Below are 22,486 nucleotides of genomic sequence, written 5' to 3' on the forward strand. Positions count from 1 at the left end.
AATCCCAGGCAGACACAAAAACGAACAAAGCAAAACAAAGCTCTAGTGAGTCATTATAAGAATTAAATGAGTTAATTTGTGCCCATAAAAGCATTCCTGGGGATGGATGTTCATGGTTGAGGTAACTCCTCAACCCACATGAAAGTAAATGAAAACACTGAGGTCCTCTGAGTTTTTATAGAGGACCACGCAACATTCCTTTAACATGAGGTGGAAACTTAGGGCACTTCACTATTATGCTAATGATCATGCACCATCGTTTCACCAAACAAGGAACACATCGCATAGCTGCTCTGAAATGTCTTTTTATGTGCATGTACTCAGCTCCTCTTCAGAGCTTTTACCAGAGAAACCTAGCACTTCCAGGGAAGCTCTTGGTTATAGTTTCAATAAGAAAACACCAGAGTATCACTCCCATGTTACAAGAAAAATTGATTTCCTGATAGTACATCAGGAGCTTCTGACAACTCTGGTCCACACCATCACCTAACCCCAGACTTACAACCTCTACCATCTTAGACTTAGTACTTTACTGCCTCCCAGACCCACTCTATGCTCATGATCAAGCAAACAATATGTTTATGACTAATACCACTTATGTGTCTCCTTCTCACTTTCCTCCTACTTATAAAATGATACCAGGCATGATGTAACACTTTTTATATATCCATCAGTAACTATGTTTTCCTTGAATAAAAGAATATGTGTTAGAAACAAATTCCTTATGCTGAACTCATTCACTGTCTTCTCTTCTGCCTGCCAGGGAAGGAACAAGTGGCCTCAGCAATGGTCTGGAGGGCTTCTCTGATTTCTCATCTAACCTCCCTCTTGATCATATGGAATTCTAGTGAAGAGTCACTTCCTGTTTTACTTTCTCCTTGGTCTTGGAGGACTGAACATACCTACATTTACCATTTCACACAGAGAAGGTGAGAACAGGGTGTGTAATCGCCAAGCTTGTATATCCAATGTGCAATTTCTCCCTGAGTTCTAGCCAGAAAATCTTCTTGGCAATGTAGGTATCTCAAACATGGCACATCCAAGATAGAACATGTGTTTCCAACCTGCCTTACCTCCCAACAAATTGCTTAAAATCAAAACAAACAAACAAACAAACAAACAAACCCTTCCTTCTCTCCGTGTCCTCCATAGGTCAGTTAAAAGTAACTTGAGATGATTTAGCTGTAAAGTTGGCTGCTCTTCCTTGCACAGTTTATATTTAATATATCAGTAAAATATGAGCTCTGAACTTATAATCCATCTTCTTCAAGCATAATCATCTCTGTATACTCTCTCCAGGTCATTGATGTATGTCTCTTTGGTTACAGTGTTAGGGAACTAACCTCTCATCATCTGTCTTTACTGTCTGTATTAATCATGTGTTGACAATAACAAAACATTACATTTTTTGTTGTTGTTGAAAGGATGCACTTTTATTCTATTGTAGCCTGCGCCCTTTTATTCTATTTTACCTCCTATGGGTCACAAATCTGGGCAAGCTTATCTGAGTCCTCTTCATCAAGATTTCCTATGAGACAGCAATCAAGGTCAGTTCCAGGGCTACAGCCTCACCTGAAGTCCTATAATTGTTGCAAACAAAATTTCAGTTCCTCAAGAGCATTTCTGGATGGGGGCTTCATTCCTGGTTGTCTGCTAGCTCTCATTTCTAGCTGCCCCCGGTTCTTTTCTCTGTGAATGTCTCCAACGTGGTTTCCTGAGACTTCAGAGTCAAGACAAGAACAAAATGAAAATTTAGTCTCGCACCCGAATCATGAAAGCAATACCCCGTCATCTTCACTGAATCCTCTAGGCTAAAAAGCAAGCCACAGTCTGCTAATCCTTGCTTGCAGGGGGTTAATGAGAGTAATGCCAGAGGCAGAAATTACCGAGTGCCATTTGGATCATTGTCTACCATGTCCCCCAGTTAATTTGTATGCAGTAGGTGCAGAAATTCTTCAAAATTAGAGACCATTCATGTCATACCCCTTTTCAAACTTTCCCGCTGTTTCCTATTTAAGTCATAATAGACTCCATGTTGTCATGTCTGTTCTTACCCCATCTCATTTGATACCTTGCTTCCGACACTTGCTCCAAATTATATGCTGGGACTGTCTTCCCTCCCTACATCACCCAGTGGTGCCTGTTACACTTCAGGGTTTCTTTGCAATTCACTCTGCTCAGATCCCCTTTGCTCCAGATACATCTTGCCTGACCATTCCCTGAATTCAGACCTTACTCTCTCTCCTGTCTCCTTTCAGAGAGGCTTCTCTGAACCACACTATATGAACATTGTTCTCTGGAGGCCGCCTACAAATTATTTCTCAATTTGTACTCTTTGTGTTTATTTTTAACCGTGTAAAACACTATATACCATACTTAATTATCCATTTTTTATCCCTAAAAGGAAGGCTTCATGGAGTTATGACTTCCTATTTCGTGAAATACATAGTGACTTATTTGGTAAAAGAAAAAGGAAATCTGATAAGACAAACACAAGGCTGTTGAGGATGTGGGTTTCTTCCTTAACCTATAGTCCTCTGGGCAAGCAGAACTGTGTTCTGACCATTCGTAGAGGCAGATATGACCTTAATTTAGATCAAACTTCCTCTCAAAGACATTGAGCTCCCTTTACTGCCTCTATCAGACAATGCCTTAAAAGAACATCTTTGAGTGGCAAGCTACTGGGCATAGAGGGTTTTGTCATTAGACATGTCCATTCTTACTTCTCTCTTGGAACTAATAAAGTAAAATTCAGGTATATAAGCTTGTATTGGAGTCTGTTTAAAATTAGATAAAATTATAGAATCAAAATTATAGATGCTAAAATTAGCTGTCCTGTTACCTTTTCTCCAAGAACTGGCATTTACAAGGAAATACTCCAGCAAATATCTGAATTTATCCATCAATGGCATCTACTATTGTTGAGAGGCATTAGTGTTTGGGGAATGATTTGATTCATATTTTTCCTCTTTGGGGGGATTTAGTGCTTTGGGGGCTGTTTGGATTAATTTTAAAGTCAGCATATAAAATCAGGTTTCATTATGGCATTCCATGCATATGTGGTGTTAAATTTTGTTTCCAATCATCCCCTTCCCTCAGTGCCCCTCCCCAGCCCCGCTCCTCTTCTTTGATCCTTTCTTTCACTCAGATAGTTCAAATTCATATTTATTTAGTCGTCGCAGGTTCTCAAAATTAACATAAATGAGCCCGAAGTTAGTTTGTTTCTGGGTATTGACCTCCCAATTTACTTTTAATGAATAGACTTTCCTCTGGCAAACTGTATCAACATAAAACAAAAGTGCTGCCATTTTTTTTTCTTCTGGCAGCTCCCTAATAGAGCCTAAACTGGCCAACTTCCATACCCTTCAGGGTTCCAGGAACACAAACAGGAAGTTAACATTTCCACAGCAATAATGGTTCTATAATAAAAGCTGAGAAGAAACAATAAAACAGAAGGTCAAGATGAAAGCAATTTGCTTTTTATTAACGTCTCAACACTACATCAGAATGGATTTTAAAGATTAAATTGGAGTCGGTGCATAATTAGAAAAGTGTTTGTAATCAAATGACTTTATTTTCTCTTTTAGTCAGGATTCTGCTCTAGCTTTAGAGTAAGGTACAAACTTACACAGCACTTACGAATCCCTTCTGCCCCTGAGTCCTGCAATGTCTTCTCTCAATTGTTATCTTAAGTGTGTTTATTTCCACTGCAAATGCCCTTTCTGAAGAGGAGGTATGTGAGTATGTGACCCACTGTGCCATGTAAGCCATTGCTGTGAGATACCATGTGCAGCAATGAATTTACTAAATCCAGTGATTGGAAGCAACCCAGGAGAATTCTTTCAGACACCCTTATTAAGGCTAAAAGGTGACAGAATACCCTATAAACATAGAAAACAGCCTATCCCCAGTAAAATTTTCCAAATTTCCCAGTGGCTTAGACTTTCTTTTTCAAACTATCATACATACATCCCCTCTTACTATGTACAGTGAAGGTAATTTCCCGAGAGAGCAATAAGATACTTGGACGTTGTATGAAGAAGGAAGAATTGAGCACCAAGACAAGAGAAAGGAGAACTTTCTAAGGCCCAGGTAGAGGAAGGACTGAGGCCAGTGTTTGCAGACAGAAGGGGGAAGAAGATAGTCGATTGAGCAGATTATACATGTCATATTGTAATCTAGAGCCTGCCAAGTTTCCAGGACTTTCTGTTATTGTCAAATGACAGGCTTATAGGGCTGATAAGGTAGCTAACAATAGGAACACTGATTCAAAAACTTTGGATTCTGTCTTTGCAAAAGAACCCATATTTCATTTTCTTCTGTATTTCAAAAATGCATATAACTCGTTTACCTCAGTTGTCCTAAGTACATTCACAATTTCTAACTCTTCCTTTACTGTCAAAGTGTGTTGATTACTATACAGAATCCAAGTAATGTATTGTCTAATGATAATTCTCTTTCCTGTTTTATTTTCCAATCTCACCTATTGATATTGAAATGCAGTTCTGATGGAGAAAACCATGAGCTGTTGAGCATTCAGTTGTAGCCCTGTTCATTTTAAAATGTCACTTTTGAAGTCTACCTCTTAGCCCATCCTCCCGGGTGCCTGTGCTTGGTTGGGTTGACAAGTTTGTTTCCACATGCCACAGTAGGGGTGGGATTAACCAGAGTCTCTTGCTTCAAATGAATATAAGCTTGACGGCCATGCAAATAGTAAAGTGACTCTCCTTGGACTCCAGTTGGGATACATTTATACTCCCATACTTAAAGCAGACAAATTGCTTTGCCTGGCATGGCCCTCAGGTGGCTAATGCTAACAAATGCTGTGTCAATCAGACTCCTGCAACTTCAGTGCACCAAAGATCTACAGGAAAGGGTGCAGACAGTCGTGTAAATTGAGTGCTGCCCCCTTATGGTCCTTGAAATGCTTCCTGGGTCGAGCACAAAAAGTTCTGGCCTCCAATTAAGGTACTTGTCAGAAAGTTTTAAGAAAGAGATGGACCTAAGAACTATAATCCATGCCTTGATTTAGCAGTTTTCAATGCAGAGTTGTCTCATTTCAAATTCATCACACAGTACAGAGCCAAATATAGAATAGAATTCATGGCCCTGACACTCTAGTGCATATTTCAACACAATTTTAACTTCAGCTTCTCATATTCATATAGTTGTGGAGAGAGAAATCACAAAATATCTGGTTTTATCCACATAATTTGTAATAAAGTAATTAGAATAAGTTGATATAATGTCAAAGCCCCTAACATGTCATAGAACTTTTTCATTTACTCAAGTCAGAGAAGGTTTCAGATTTCAAACTCAAATTTGAAAAGATCTCAAATATCAAACTCAACATATTCCCAATTTGGTGCAACAGTTTTTATTTATATTTTCCTAAGATCAATCTTCTTCTCACTCATCATTTGAGGAGACACAGAAGAAGCTGAATGCTGATCCAACTTTAAGAGAAGTTTATGGCCAGTAGGATGTGGAGAAAGGTTGTGTCCATGAAAAATAAATGGGTAGGTAGATTCCAAAGTCATGATTTGCTTCTAGAAATTAAAAAACAATTCAGTTGATGGTGTGAGCAAAATGATGAATGCAAAATAATGCTAAGTCTTAGACTAGCTGGAAATTGAGCTGTGCGTGTTCTATGCTGAGAAAATGAGAACAAAGTGATGGAAGATGTAGGAGAAATGTTTAAATCTCAGAGTTACAAATGAGCTAATTACACTTTCAGAAGAACACACAGAGAATGGACGGAAGGAAATATTTATAAAAAAGCACCAGAGAAGCCAGGCTTGGTGGCACACACCTTTAATCCCAGCACTAGGGAAGCAGAGGCAGGTGGATCTCTGTGAGTTCCAGGCTAGCCTGGTCTACAAAATGAATTCCAGGACAGCTAAGGCAGAGACGCAGAGAAACCCTGTCTGGAACAGAAGTCACTGGATAAATAATTTCTGGCCTAAGGGGGGAAAAAGCGTAATAGAACTGAACGTGATGACCAAATGTCAAAATGATAAATGAAAAAGACCCAAACAAAGCCAAAACATAGGAATGCCACAAAAAGGAATGAAGCACTGATTAACTAATGCTCCAATGAAGAATAAACCTTAGAAACCTAAAATGTGAAGTAAGCCACATAAGAAGACCACATATTTTATATGATTCCATTTACACCAGATACTTAAAATGGTAAATCCTTGTGGGCAAAAACATCCGATTATTCCTTTTCAGATGCTGTTGTACGAGAGGAGCGGGACAAATGGCTTGATAAGTTCTCAGTCTTTCTGTGATTTGAATGTGGGTCCCTCAAAGTTCGTGTGTTTGAAATTTAATCTTCCGTCGAGCTGTGTCGTTGTGGGGAATACTAATAAGTACTTAGGGTGCAAAAGCTCCATCCCATGAAAAGATCAGTGTCATGACTGTGGATGTGAATTATTAATTATAAGAGAAGACTTGCTATACAAGTGACTTTGGCCTGCCTCACGTTCTCTCATACTGTCCTGCTCTTTTGCTTTCTGGACAAAAGCCCTCACCAGATGCTGCCATCTCGGCACTGGACTCTTGAAAATTAATGTGTTCCTTTATTAACTGCATAGTCCCTAGTATTCTATTTTACCAACACAAAATAGAATAACATAGGGTTCTCTTTTAGAGTAACGAACATGTTTTGGAAGTATATGGATGGTCCAGTAACATGATGTAACAAATCTACTAAGAACTACTGAAATGTATATCTTAAAATTGTTTTACATCATGTTTGCTTGTTTGATAGTGTTGTGAATCAAACCTAGTATCTCATACACACTAGTCAAGTGCTCTACTATTAAATGGTACACTCAACTGCCTGCTTAATTTAGAAGAATAGGTGAAGATAAGACTATTACATCCCTCCTTTTATTCAGCTCACAGAGGCTAATTTGTTAAACCGTTACTCAAAAACAAACAACAACAAAAACAGAAAACTAACATTTTGTTCTGTTTCAGCTGTAATCAGCAGTTGGTCATTTTTAGAAAACGATGACCTGGTGCCACAGCCTCTTTCCTGGCTGCGTTAATAGAGAGAAGGATCCAAGCCATAAGCTCGCCTGGGTCCTCATTCTCACAAAGCTGCCTTGATATACAACACTCTAGGCCTTCAGGGGCCTGATGGCCTTCAAGACAGATGGTTGCCTCAGTTAGCCACATATCTTCATGGACTGAGTCTCCCGCAGAGGAGCCGTCATCTTGGGACTCAGCCTGAGCTTTAGTGTGTGAGCAGAGAGCTCCAGCTGACTATGCTGGGTTGTTTATCCCCTCCTTCCTGCCAAGCTTCAACCAGAAAAGAACACTGCCGAATGGGAATGAGGTTTCCGTAGAGAAGGAAAAAAATCATTTTCTACAATTTGTAAAGTTTGTGAAAAAGCCACTATTATGGTTTTTAAATCAAGCAGTGGGACATTTAAAAAATCAATAAAGCTATTTTCATATGTATGTATATATATATAAAATATATATATTATATATATATATAATATATATATATATATATATATATATATATATATATATATATGTCATCCTATCCCTGAGACACCCATGGAGCTGCAAATGTAGGTATTTCAGGAAAGTGAAAAAAAAAAAACTCACCATAGTTTGAAGTAGAATTTTAGGAATTTCGTGCATAAAGAAAACGAATCTAAAAACTTCCAGATGAAAGTAAATAACTCACACATAAGCAAGAAAGGTAAATGGCCAACTACATTCTGTAAATAACTGAGTTCAAGAAGGTGTGTAGTCCTGGTCAAGAGCACGAGTCAGGTCAAGACCTGAGTTTGGTTCCCAATACCCATGTTGTGCAGCTTATAGTTTGCAACTTGAGCTGGAGAAGAACCCAATACTTCTACACTGTTTAGGTACATTAACTCATATGTACATACCTACATACACACAGACACATAGATACATATAATTAAAAATAAATCTTTTTAAAGAGGTATCTAATGTCTCTCTCTTCCTGCTGCCTGAAGACCTAGGTGGAGAAGTTATTTCTTCAGCTATTTCTCCAGTACCATGTCTGCCTGGGCATCACCATGCCCCCTCCATCATGAAGATAATGGATTAAATTTCTGAAAGTGTAAGGAAGCCCCAATTAAATTCTTTCTCTTATAGGAGTTCCCACGGTTGAGCTGGAGATGGCTCAGCTGTTAAAGGTTAGGCTCACAACCAAAAATATGAGTTTCCATGATCATCTTGTCTCTTCACAGCCATGAACAGTGACTAACTGTTCTGAATAACTCTAAACTAGCATGACAGTAAGTGTTGTGCTCCCTGGGGAGACATGAACAAAACCGTATTTACAGCAGAGAGGGCACTAATGAAATACCAAGACATAACTCTTAGCTTAGTGAACCAAGATGGATGGATGGATTCTTAACTCACAGGATGGATTATTAAAAGGCAGCTGTATTACTGAAAAGGCCACCTCAGCATCAGTGATAACTCAAGAAAGTTGTATCCCTGAAACTCCTTGCACAACTTGCTAGCTGCTTGGCCAATGAAATACTTGCTTTTCCTAGCTATCTCACTGCTTATATACCCTTGGGAAGAAGCCCTGTGATTCTTGTCATTTTCCAGAGTTCCCTGTAATTTGTGAATTTTGCTCACTTTAGGAGCCTTGCAAGGTTTATTTCTGTGTTATTTGGTGGTTTTTTGTTTGTTTGGATTTGATTTTTTTAAATTTTGTGTGTTTTAACTAATCTCCTTCCAGGAGGGAATGTTTTAGTTTAGTTTGGAGGAAATAGTTGCACAACAATGAGAACTTATTGGGGGTCGAGGTCTTGGGTATTTCTCTATGCTTTTGTACTTTTCTGCAGAAAAAAAATTCTCCAGGGTCTTATAGTGAGGATCTGACAAAGATCTCAGCTGAGAGAGGAATAACCATTGAAAATTAAGTCTAAACCTTCTCTATAACAGAGGTGTGCTTTTTAATGAAAGATCCTTGCCAAAGAACAATTATGAGGCCAGGCGAAGGTGGCGCACGCCTTTAATCCCAGTACTCAGGAGGCAGAGCCAGGAGGATCTCTGTGAGTTCGAGGCCAGCCTGGTCTACAGAGCAAGAGCTAGGACAGGCACCAAAACTACATGGAGAAACCCTGTCTGGAAAAAACAAAAACAAAACAAACAAACAAACAAACAAAAAACAAGTATGAATCCGAATTCTAAGTGGGAATTCTTTCCTGATATGGCATCTTCCATCCTATTGGTCTTACCCAAAGGAGCCAATACAGCAAGCAGGGAAAAGGACCAAGAGATCGGAGAAAACAGCAGCAGCATTGAGAGTCAGCAGTGAAGTTCACTGTCCTGAGACACACACTAAGACGTAAGTGGAGGATTGCAAAGAGTTCCTTCTTCTCCACATTTATTACTGTGCTAGCAAGCATCACAGAATACTACTGACCAAAGATCTACATGGTACGACTCTCTGGCAAGGAAGAAGGACACAAAGGAAAACACCGTGTCAGCAGGAGAGACAGTAGCAAGAATGATCCATGAATCTAAAATATCTCATACCTACAGCTACAACAAGCGTTAAACAGAATCTACTTCTAGCCAAGTCAACAATCACATGAAAGGACTATTTCCCCCAGTTCCTATTGCCGACTACAGAATATCACAAGACATGTCAAAGGATGTAGAGAGAGGGAATAGAAACAAGTTGAAGAGAAAAGGCAATTATTAGAACCAGACACAAATGTAATGCGGATATTTAATTATTAGAAAGAAATTTAAAATAACTGTAATTAATATGTTAAAAATGCCCATGGACAAATGCAGAGCAGAGCAGAGCGGATGGGTGATGTAAGCAGGTAGCTGTTCTTAGGGGGAAAAATACCATAGATCTAGGAAGGGTAGAGACACACCACACACACACACACACACACACACACACACACACACACACACACACACACAAACACACAAACACACACACACACACACACACACACACACACACACACACACACGCACCATACAAACATCTGGGGCACAGCATAAGAGAATTTTAAAAGGATGAAATTATAGTCTTCAAAATTCCCAGGTTACATCCATGTGGTAAAAGTGTGTAGTACAGAGAAGAAGGCCAGTGATTTTTTCTTTTTAAATAGGATATATATATATATATATATATATATATATATATATATATATATATATATATATCTCGATTAAACCTATACTATTTCCCCCTCTCTGTCTCATCTGTCTCTCTTTATCTCTTTATTTGTCTCTCTTTCCTTCTCTCCTTTCCTCCCTTCCTCCCTGTGTGTATCCATATTATATACAATAAAACAGTAAGAGTAACAATGGGAATTGAAATTTAAAATAAGGTAAGTAACTTTTGAATCACTACATGAACAAAGACAAAGAAGAAAACCTTGTCAATAAATTTTTGCTATGTTTACACTAATGATTGAGGTCATTAAAAAAACAAGTTAGATATATGTTCAATAAAATCATATTTTTCTCATAGTGTCCAGTAAAAACAAAATATATATATTTCTATAAATACACATGTGCATTTAAATGCATTGTAAAATGTGCCTCTAGCAAAAAGGAAATGAGTTGAAAAGAAGGAAGAGAAACATTTTCCTACTTATACTATTTGAATGAATACTCACAAAGAGCTGATGTAATTTGAAAAATGATTTTTGTAAAACCACTAGCTTCCTCTAAATAGATTTTGCTTTAATATTCAAAACAATGTGATGGATCTGAATTTCTCATTTTTCACTGTACATGTAAGGACAAAGTTAATGTTAATGTTAATACAAAAATACAAATTATTCTTCCACACAAAAACCTTCAAATGTCACATTAGGAGACAAAGCTTTCAAATAGAATAATTTGTTCCTGGAACACAATTTTTCATTTAAATACAATTTTCATTTCGAAGTGAAAAACCAATGGGTGCAGTATGACCCCACTGGCCTTGTACCCACTCGTGAACCACAAGTGCCATATGAAACCATGAAAGGAGCCACATCAAAGCAGATTAGGCCACTGGGAACTTCAAGGCAATCACACAAACCACACATGACTTATCTGTGGACCTGTTAGGAGCAAGTAGAGTGTCACAGAACTAACAGGAAAAGTCATCAAGGTAGAAGTCATCTTTTGAAAGGACATGAAGGAACAGAAATCTGAAAAGCCCAGACATGCCATCAATTACATTTTCTCTTTGGAGAATTTCTTTCAGTGAATTAAAACCAACATAAAGAGCTGTTCATTGTACTTCAAGGCATTATCTTCACAAGCTGGGAAGCCTTTTGTATTCACATTTCAGTAAAAATAATTCTGTCTTCTTTTACTTTTTTGTTCATTATCAGTCAGATAATAATTACATTAACTTGAATGTTTAAAGATATATATATATATATATATATATATATATATATATATATATAATTTACAATCTAGAAGTTAGTGTTCTGCAGAAAGTTAAGACACTGTAGAAATAGTCAGAATTGAAGCGTGTGTGAGAAGTTGTGTAGAAATCTGTGATTTTGCAACCCAAGTAAAGAAATATAAAAGGATATAGAATGAGTGGGATATTAAAGAACATTGGGTGGGGGGGGTACCAGGAATTAAAGGTCTAAGTGGGGTGGGAACAAGGGGGTGAGGTAAAGGAGGGGGTGGGGACAAGTTAACCAAAATTAAGGATGTAAGTGGATGCTTTATGAAAACCCCCTGGTTTATCAACTAATTAAAAAAAAAATCCAAAGATGTTTGAACAGATGTACTCTGCGTGGGAAGACAATGCTGCTCCCAGAAGATATGAGTCATTAAATGAAAGTCCCAGTGCCCAGTACAGTTTACCTCTCTAGAAGTTAATGGTCAAGGAGGCCCCAGAAGCACAAAAAACAAAAGGGCTATTACCATTGTTCTTGGTTGTCCATCACCACTAGATGATAAGACCCTATTGCTAAAAATAAACACACTTTAGATAAAGAAATCAGCTCAGAACTGACCAGAAAAGTCTCTCAGTGATGGCTAGTTTTCATATGTTGTGTGCTATACATGTGGCTGGAAGAGGAAACGCATTAATGGTCCTATCAAGTCCCAGCCCCTGAATGCTACAGTACTGACCTGTCAGAAAAAAATGTATCCACTGTGGCAATAGTGGCATGGCTGTTAAAGATTACAAATTTATGTCTGATTGAATTCAAGGATTGTGACAGGAGAGAAATCATGCCAGGTATTGTAAACCCAGTAAAAAAACAAGTGACTAGCTGGTCATAAGTCCCATTGTTTTTTTTTTTTTTTTTTTTTTTTTGTTTTGTTTTGTTTTGTTTTTTCGAGACAGGGTTTCCCTGTGCAGCTTTGCGCCTTTCCTGGAACTTGCTTTGGAGACCAGGATGGCCTCGAACTCACAGAGATCCGCCTGCCTCTGCCTCCCAAGTGCTGGGATTAAAGGCGTGCGCCACCACCGCCCGGCATCCATTGTTTTACTAAATGTTCATGTCACTAAACTGCCTTCTAAATGTTTGTATTTATATCTGAGATGTGAACAGGTTCGCAGTCTTGACTGGGAAAGCTGCTTTTTACTGTGGGTAGCAGTTAATGCAGAAACTTATAACTATCCAAAATACTGAAAATAAATTATTTTGAGTTCTCAGCCATAGATGGGACATCACCACCATTCCTGCACCAAGAGCTCAGGAACATTGAGGAAGAGGAAGGTGTAGAAAGAATGTAAGAGCAGAAGACAGAGGGATACTGACAAATGCTGGATATGACATGGCTAAGGTTCGCAGAACATCAAGCCAGTTACAAAGCCTAGCATGACTGAGCAGTGATGGCACACATCTTTAATTGGAGCACTTGGGATGCAGAGGCAGGCGGGTCTCTGAGTTTGAGGACAGCCTGGTCTACAGAATGAGTTCCAGGAGAGCCAGAGCACTCAAAGAAACCTTGAGTCAATAAAAATAAAATTAAATTAAAAATTTTAAAGCCTAGCATGTATGGAGGAGGGGCTCCTGAGGCCCCACCCCAGCTGAGGAGCTAGTGGCAATTAATGGCTATGTGGTTGCAAAATTAATTTTCTTTGAACATGTGACAAATGAAAGATTGTCCAAATCCAAGTGAATAGCCTTACACTCGTGTGCATTAGGTAAGAATAATTTGACTTAGTGGGTTATTTTAAAAGGGGGGATATAAAATTGGCAGAATGATGATTAGGAGAAATTGGATGCAGAAGGTGGAGGATGGATATGCTTAAGACACATTTGTTTGTGTATGGAATGTTCAAAGAATAAATTTAAATACACACATTCTATATTCACACACCACGCACATGCACACACACACACACACACACACACACACACACACACACACACACACACACGGCAGGAAAAATATCATAATCATGAAGGTGGTTTTCCAGTGTCTTATCTATTGTACTCTGATGACCCCTGGGATCACGGCAAATGAAGAAAACTCAGCTGTATAATTTGTGGTAATGAGGGATGTAGCTAGCTATAGTTTTCCTGCCTGGCTCACAGTCAGGACAAATCTCTCTCACCTGCCAGTTCCACAGCCGCTCAGACCCGACCAAGTAAACACAGAGACTTATATTGGTTACAAACTGTGTGGCCGTGGCAGGCTTCTTGCTAACTGTTCTTACAACTTAAATTAATCCATTTCTATAAATCTATACCTTGCCACATGGCTCGTGGCTTACCGGCATCTTCACATGCTGTTTCTCATCATGGCAACTGGCAGTGTCTCTGACTCAGCCTTCCACTTCCCAGCTTTATTCTCCTCCTTGTCCCGCCTATACTTCCTGCCTGGCCACTGGCCAATCAGTGATTTATTTATTGACCAATCAGCAACACACTTGACATACAGACCATCCCACAGCAGAGGGACTTTACAGAAAATTAATTTTGAGAGAGAGAAAGAGAGAGGGGAAGAAGGAGAGAGAGAGAGAGAGAGAGAGAGAGAGAGAGAGAGAGAGAGAGAGAGAGATCTCCCTATGCACAATGCCATTGAGTACCTGAAGAGAGACAGTGAGTAGTCACATCTTGAAGGAGGCATGTGGTAATGACAAAGAATACAACTCATTGGGATTTGAATCTCAAATACCTGTCCTATGAACCCACTAAAATGCATGTTTTGTAAACTTTTCCTGATTTTTACTGTGTTTCTATTTGGACATATGGCCTGAGAAAGTAGGGGTAAATGAATATCATACTTTTAGCTTGTTTGAGTAGCTCAATTCAGTGCTTTGGACATATGCTGTTAAATGGGAGGAAATTAACATTTACAACACACCTGGGAAGCATCTGCTGAGCACTCTGACTGGGTGTTAAGATAAAGTACATGTCCACTTAACCCTTTCTCAAAACCTCAAATAGCTGATGTGAACATTCTTCAACAGATATTGCCTAGAATCGGGTTTCTTAAACTCCTGCTCGCAGCCCCTTTTCCTTTGAGAAATGTGTGTACAATCCTAGGCAAGTGGTACATAAAAGGGGAACGCAAATCAAGTATTTGCTGATAGTAAACTGTGAAGATATTTCTCTAAAAACAATTCTTTGACATACACGTAATTTTACTGCATATTAAAGAAAAAAGCAAATTTGCAAACTTATGACTTTTACATAAGGAATCCAAACTTGGCTGCAGGCTTGATATAGCAGGACACAGGCCATGGTCAGCACTTTTGTTTGACATTTTGATTTTAAAGTCATCAATGCGGAGACTGCTTCTCTTAACACAAGGATATAATACAAAGTGGCAGACATGTGTTTGGGCCACTTCAGAGAGTGTTAAAAATTCTGCTTTAATTCCAAACCAATATTCTTTAATGATTTGAAGAAACTTAAGTCAGCAACTTAAACAGAAACTTTAAATCAATATTCTAGTACAATCCAATCCAAATACATACTAATTTGATACTTTCATGCTAAGGAATGGTGGTAGGAAAGTAGCAAAAGTCTTTGTTTTCTGTAGTTAAACCACTATGTTTCTATAAGAGCAGAAAACTTTGTGGTTGCTTTTTAATTGTGTATGTGTATACATGGTGTACATGTATGTGTGGACAGATGTGCATGCCCATGCACATGTATGGAGGCCAGAGTCCTTCAGATGACCTCTAGTGCCCTCAGTTTATTCTCTTGTGACATGGTCTGTCATTGTACCTGTAGCTCAGTGAGTTTTGGCTCAGCAAGCCCCAGCAAGCCAAACCAATCCTCCTAACTCCATGTCTACATTGCACTAGGGTTTACAGGCACCTGAGGCTATGACAGGCTTTTTACATGGATGCTGAGGATCTGAATTTGGTCCTCATGCTTGTATAGCAGGAACTCTTGCTAACCTTATCCATCTTTCCAGCCCCAAAGCAGAAAATCTTGTAAATACAGTAAATACACTCTGAGTTTTGACTGTGAGCCGAGGTAATCCAGGCAGTGCTCATTGGCATTGTGTGGCATGGTGACATGCACAGTTTCAGGTGCACATGCTTTGTGTTCAGAAACAAGGCTGTGGCATGCAACATGAGTACTGCCAGAAATACCTTGGATTCATGAAGTACTTTATGTTGATTTTACATTTTAGTCATTTCATGTTCATAAACCTTTTGGCCAAAAGTTGTTTCCAGCTTTTTCAGGTCCTCTGCATTTGGTGATGCAACCCTATATGGGGTGTGAACCCACAGATTAAGATGTGGTATAGTGGATGCATGTTTCTTTCCTTGAACTATGCATTCTCTTTGTAAAGAGCACACTGTAATTGGCAGCAGAATTTTAAAGCCAGACTTGGTAAGAATCTTGATTCTGCTGTTTATTGGGGTCATTAAATTTCTCTGCATTTCTTTCAAAAAATGCAAATAGGAAATAATGCCTACATCAACAAGTATGTATATTAACTGAGTCAGTGCATTTAAAGACTTATGCTGGAGTTGTGAAAAGTACTTTATAAGGGTTACCCATCATCATCATCATCATCATTATTGTTATTGTTAATATGAACTTGAATAGTGTCAGCTGAAGTAAAAACCTCTATTAAATTTTAGCCAGGCAGTCAGTGTGCCCTTTAGTATGTCCTCTTAACAGTGGTAATACCTCAACTCCATTGGATGGTGCCTGCCCAGAATAATTGGTTTCAGTAAAAAGGCAAGTAGAATATCAGGAGATGATATTCTTAAAAGTTTTGCTTCTTGGCCGGGCGGTGGTGGCGCACGCCTTTAATCCCAGCACTCGGGAGGCAGAGCCAGGCGGATCTCTGTGAGTTCGAGGCCAGCCTGGGCTACCAAGTGAGTCCCAGGAAAGGCGCAAAGCTACACAGAGAAACCCTGTCTCAAAAAACCAAAAAAAAAAAAAAAAAGTTTTGCTTCTTGGCAAGAGTGTGGCCTGTGATTTATAGAAATGGGGAGTTTGTGATGTTCAGATGGAATTCTATACACGGAAAACATTTCTTCTCAAGCCAAAGGAACTGACCTCAAACAGGGCAGTAAAACCAAAACTATTGAGATGGTATCATCATTTGGTGACTTTACTCAGAAGTTCAAAATTCTCTGGGGAAGAAAACCCCATACATAATATTTTGAGTACATTTGGCTTTCAGAAATGATCAGCTACTCTTTGTTCAGATAAAAACCGATAAATTGAAAGATATTCCTAAAATATCTCCCAATGAATTAAAATGTTGACTATTCAAATCAAGCATTATATAATAAATACTATACACAGCATTAGGCATTCTGTGAATAGAATGTGTGGGTATTCTGGAAGCACTCTAAATGCTTAGTATCCCAGTGTTATTCATATGAACATTCATCATTACAATAACAAATATTCAACACCAAGTATGAGGAATTCTTCACAAAGGATAAGTTCCAAAAATGGAGCTAGACATTCTGGAATGTTTTGGATTCCATTTATCAGGAGCTTCAAAAGCTGAAAAGCTGCCCAGATTACAAACCAGGTGGTGATTCCAAATGAAGAGTCCCACAATTATTATTTCCAGATATTAGCTGTGCTAGTTTGCCAAGGCTTTCCTAACAAAGCAACAGAGACTGGATGGCTTAGGCAATATTTTATCCAAGTTACAAAAAATGTTTGAAAGTTATAAAAGTTCAAGCTCACGGTGTTGGCATGTTGATTTCTCCCCCTGAGGCTTTTTCTCTGACTTCTCAGTCTTCTCCCTCTGCTTTCTCAAAGATTTTCCACTGGATGTGCCTGTGTTTCCATTTCAGTTTCTTCTTATACAGACACCAGTGACCCTGGATGGTCATTTAGCTTGACCTCGTGACAGATCCTACTCCAAATACGGGCCAGTGAACAAATTTTGGAGAACTGCAATTCATTCCATTGCAGTGGGTCAGTAGAAGAATCATGTCAAGCCTTGAATAAAGATTCACAGTTTGTAAATTCCAGTGGTCTGTACTGATTCATTAGTTCAAGAGATCTACTTTCAGTACCAAAGTCTAATAACAGAACTAGATCTTCTCGAGTGTCAACTGCTATGTCTTATGCCTGTTCAATCAAAACAGAGACCCTGTTGACTCACTAAACATTATAAGAATATGATTGAGGCATAGCTCACTTTCAGGGTTCAAATATTATTATAGCAGCTTGCATTTTCTTTTTGCCTTTCCTATCTGGGTGATGTTTCCATTTACTTCTCCATTTCCTCCTGTCTGGTGTATGGCTTGATTCAGCTCTTCTGTCTCCAGATGTTTATATTGATGATGGCTAAAACAGGTTAAGTTTCTGAATTGACAAGATGACTGAAATGTTAAACATGAAATTTTAAAAAAGAGGTGAATTTCTTTGGGGATGTAGAAGCATCAAGGCATTGATACAAAGAGAGTCAATGTACACAATTATACGAAAGTATAATTCAAAGTTCACTCATATACTTAATAATTCTGCTGATCTGCTGATAGTGTTTATTTAGTGCTTGGCATGTGTAACTGTGCCTATATGTATCTAACAGCACTAATAATTATAATTATTTTCCCTCTGTATAGACTAGGAAACAAAGTCTCCCGATGGTTGTGTCGCTTATTCAAGCTCGCAAAGACAGTAAGAACTAATAAGAAAGCAGAACTGACACTTCAGGCTTTGAAATCCCCACTTATAGGTACTGCTTTGTGCTGCCTCGTTGGAGACAACAGAGAGATGGCTATCTTCAGCACAGCTGCACTCACTCAAATTTTAGTACTTTCCATATGACAGCAGTCTGGAAAATGAACTAAAAATACTATTTATTTTAATTTATCTAAGTTTTCTATATGTAATACAAAGACTCACTAGTGGACTTCAGTTTGAATGTTGTCTTCCAAACTTAGTATAGAATGACTCACTGCATCATTGTGGTGTGTGTGTGTGTGTGTGTGTGTGTGTGTGTGTGTGTGTGTGTGTGTGTTCATGTATGTGCAGATGCACATGTGTGCTCGTGTATATATATGGAGGCCAGGGGACAGCCTCAGATGTCATTCTCGCAAGGCAAGCACTTTGCTGCCTCTCTCCCCCAACTCCAGTTCACTGCATCTCACAGACCGACAAGGGAACTTTTCACCAGTTAAAGGTTGGTTACTAAAGACCGGCTAATTCAAGACACTGTGGGGGAAGGGCAGAGGGAATCAAACAATATGTCTATCCCCTTCTTGAGCCACGTGTTTCTTGATAATTGAGTCACTTGACAACTTTACCAACTGGAAAACATTGGAGCCTGCCAAGCACACTGCCTGGCTGGTATTCCTTGGGTGGCTTCCTTATTCAGCAAAGGACACTCTTTTTAGTAATGATTTCTGCAGCAGAGGTGTAGGTATTCCCCTGGAATTTAAGCTGGGTGCCTTTCTGAGAAAATGCATATAAATGCCTGAGTCAGTTTAGTGGTCTTTACCAAAAATAGCTTGGTCTTTTGACTCACCCAGGCTGCCAGTAAACTCTGTTTTTGTTCCCCCACCCCCTTCCACAGATAGGCTAAATCTAGTAACAACCAGGTCAATATATCTTGAATTAGACTCGATGTTAGATTTGTTTCTGTTAGAAAATCTCTCTTATCAATTCATGTGTTGTACCAGAGGACACCAAGGCAGGATTACACAGGCCAGCCTTATAAGTTTACAGATAAAAAGACAACAGAAGCCCAGAAGGGTTAAGTGACCCATACAAGGTTACGTTGCTGGTAAGCTACAAGCCCAAAATAATTCTGAGCTTCTGGCCCACAAAAAGATCTGTATTTCCAGAGTTCCGGCCAGGGATTCCATGGGTGAGAAATAGCCCACCCCCGAGAAGTTGTCTGGGAGAGTAATGCAAGGTGTGAACTCCAGCAACTATGCTGTTTGTGCATATCTGAGAATTAAACGAGCAAAAACTCAGAGAAAAAAACAGATGCTTTAATGCCCAATAGCTATCCTTTTCCTTTCCTGCCCTCTCTCCTTTTCTGTCCCAATCATTTCCTCCTTCCCTTTCTTTTTCCTGCTTCTTTCTTCTCTCCTTTCCTTTGCTCTTTCTTTTTCTTTCCTTTTTTTTTGAAAATAGTTTTATGAACACTTGGGAGCATTGTTAATTATGGCCAAGATGCTATGCAGCCGACCTCAATGCTTGTATCCATTTCACTGAACTGAAATTTTGTATCTGTTGAAGAACAACATGCAGTTCTCATCTCCTCACTCTGGGGTCCAGCAGACCAGCATTCTACTCTGGGCTTCCATGAAGAACAGAGTCAAAGACCTCAAGTACATGGATTCACACAGTTACTGTTGTTCTGTGTATGTTTGCCTTTGCTCTAGTGATGCCCTCAAGTTCCATCCTTGTTGTCACACATGACAAGGTTTCCATCTTTTAACTGTGACATAAAACTCAACTCTTGTGGCTGTAGTGATGCCTCATTAGTTCAGAGTCTGAAAGACTTCTCTTGTAATTCCAGAACCAGAGAATCCAACACTCTCCTCTGGCTTCCATGAACATCTACACTCATGTTCACATACCCACACAAAGACACTCAAATGTGCACAATGAAAAATTAAAATTAAATAAATCTTTTTTAAAACCACAGCTCTCACCTGAAACAAAGTAAGAGCTGACTTATTGTTTGCCAAACCATGGCTGAGAAATGTGGACTAAGGTTTCCCCAAGTAACATATTTCAACATGTAAGGAGTTACATGTAATTTTATAGTTACAGGGGGAAAAAAAAAGAATCATGAATCAGGCATTTGTCAAATATGTTGGTGGGAACATCAGGTAGGCAGGTTAAAACAAAAGGAGAAAATGGCTATTACATTTTAGATGTTATTTGATGATATTCTTAGTTGTGGGATTATAGGAAGCTAGTATGTTATTTATGGGGCTTAAAGTCATCCCCATTGGTCTGTGTGTCTGTCTTTACATCAGCACTATACTGCTTTAATTCTTAGCTTTGTAGACTATTCTGAAACACTTACTTCACTCTTTCTCAAGATTGTTTTGTCTGCTACTGGTCCTTAATGATTCTATATGAAGTTTAGAATTGTTTTCTGTTTTTGTAAAACTGAGTTAGTGAAAATTTGATAGTGATTATTCTGAATCTGGATATTACTGTGAGTTGATATGGAGATTTCCATAATATCCAGACTTCAATTCATGAACATGCACACACTTATATTTCTTCAATTTCTTTCATCATTTTTTGTAGTTTTTCAGACACTTGAAATAAATTCTTTAGATGATGACTAAAATGAAATTATCTCAATATAATAAAAGTCACACATGTACTTCTAAATTCAAATTATGTAATGAAAATGTGACAGCTTTAAGACGAGAAGCTAAACAAAGCAACCCATTCTTACTGCTCCTATGCAACATGGTACTGGAAATCCTGGCCAGAGCAATTAAGGAAGAAAAAGAAATAAAAGGTGTCCCCAAATTTAAAAGGAAGGTTTTTTTTGTCCTTTGACAGTTTCATGAATGTATGTGATGAATTTTAATTATTTTCAACTTTTATTCCCTTCTCTCATCTTCTTTTTTCCCTTCCTTTCAACAACTTTCCCCTTTTTCTTTCATGTCTCCTTTTTATGTGTGCCTGGGTATAATGAAAGCTACTTCCAACAGTGTTAGTGTGAGATTACATAACTCTTTTCAAATGACTTGATCTAACATATAGAAAACTATATATATATATATATATATATATATATATATATATATATATATATACACGCTAGGGATAATAACTAATTCAGTAAAGTTACAGGATTAGAATCAACAACAAAATACTTGCATTTCTATATGTTAACAACTAATTACCTAAAACAGTAAGTCAACAATCCTATTTTCAGAGTATCAAAAACAATAAAATAATTAAATTTAACTGAAGAGGTAAAAGATTATCTACTTTAAATGGCAAGATATTTAATTGGGCCCAGGGGAAACACTGATTCCGATGGGTACTTTCCTCTGAGATCCTTCATAAACCTGAGTCATTTCTGTGGCTTTTGTGAGACTCTAGACCTCTTTGTAGGTGGTCCAATGCCACTGCATTACTCAAAGCAACAATGCTAACAGCTTACTCTTCACCCAGCTGACTGCACCCACTCTCCATTTTTACCTATACTTTTATATCTGAGCAAAATTTTACTTTTCTACATTTTTTTCTCTTTTTTTGTTTATTGTCAGTTTGGATTTTAAGATACTTGAAGATTTTGTTTTTGTTTCTCTTTCAATTTACTTATTTACCTGAAATTAGTTATTTATATTGAATTTTCTAGGTCTATCTATTATGCGAAGATACAATTTGCAACTAAAAATGAAACTTGGCTAATCCAAATGAGGCAGATATATCTCTGTTGAATGAATATTAAATGCCTGCTTAGTAGATATGCTTAATATAACTAATACCCATGTAACAACTGTTTTGTTTTTTAAAAGTAAGGTAATTGGGTACATTATGAAGCTAGACTCCATAATACATGCCATTTTTATGATGAGAAAAATGAAACCTCAGAAAATTAAGGAGTTAGTCCTGTTCTTAGGGTCTTATGTCTTAAGATTTGGACCTGCAACTCAGGCTTGCCAGTCATTATATCTTTTCCACTTTGCTGATGATCAGCTTCTGTTGATTGTTGTATATTTAATTTTCAGAGTAGGAAGAAAAAATTTGCTTTGCACCCTCACATTCACTGCATCATTGATCTTTCTAAAGTCTTGGGAGATAACAAGAGGGAATGTCATCATCGTCCTTGTTTAAGAGAAATATGACTGAGATTCTGAGCTGTGATTTACCCAAAGAAGCTACTTATTCAGGAATGACTGATGTAGAATTCCAATCATAGTCATAAAAGTCTTAGTCTTACAATTCTACTGAAGTATGGTAGGTCAGATGGATCAGTGGGAAAAGCACTTGCCTCACAGGCCAGATGACCACAGAAACCAGAACCTGGAATATGGGTTCTATCCCCAGAACCCATATAAAGGTGGATGGAGAGAATTGACTCCATAAAGTTGTCCTCT

Source organism: Peromyscus californicus, unplaced genomic scaffold, assembly GCF_007827085.1.
Source record: "Peromyscus californicus insignis strain IS unplaced genomic scaffold, ASM782708v3 Scaffold_20__1_contigs__length_68692818, whole genome shotgun sequence".
In the NCBI taxonomy this organism is placed as follows: Eukaryota; Metazoa; Chordata; class Mammalia; order Rodentia; family Cricetidae; genus Peromyscus; species Peromyscus californicus.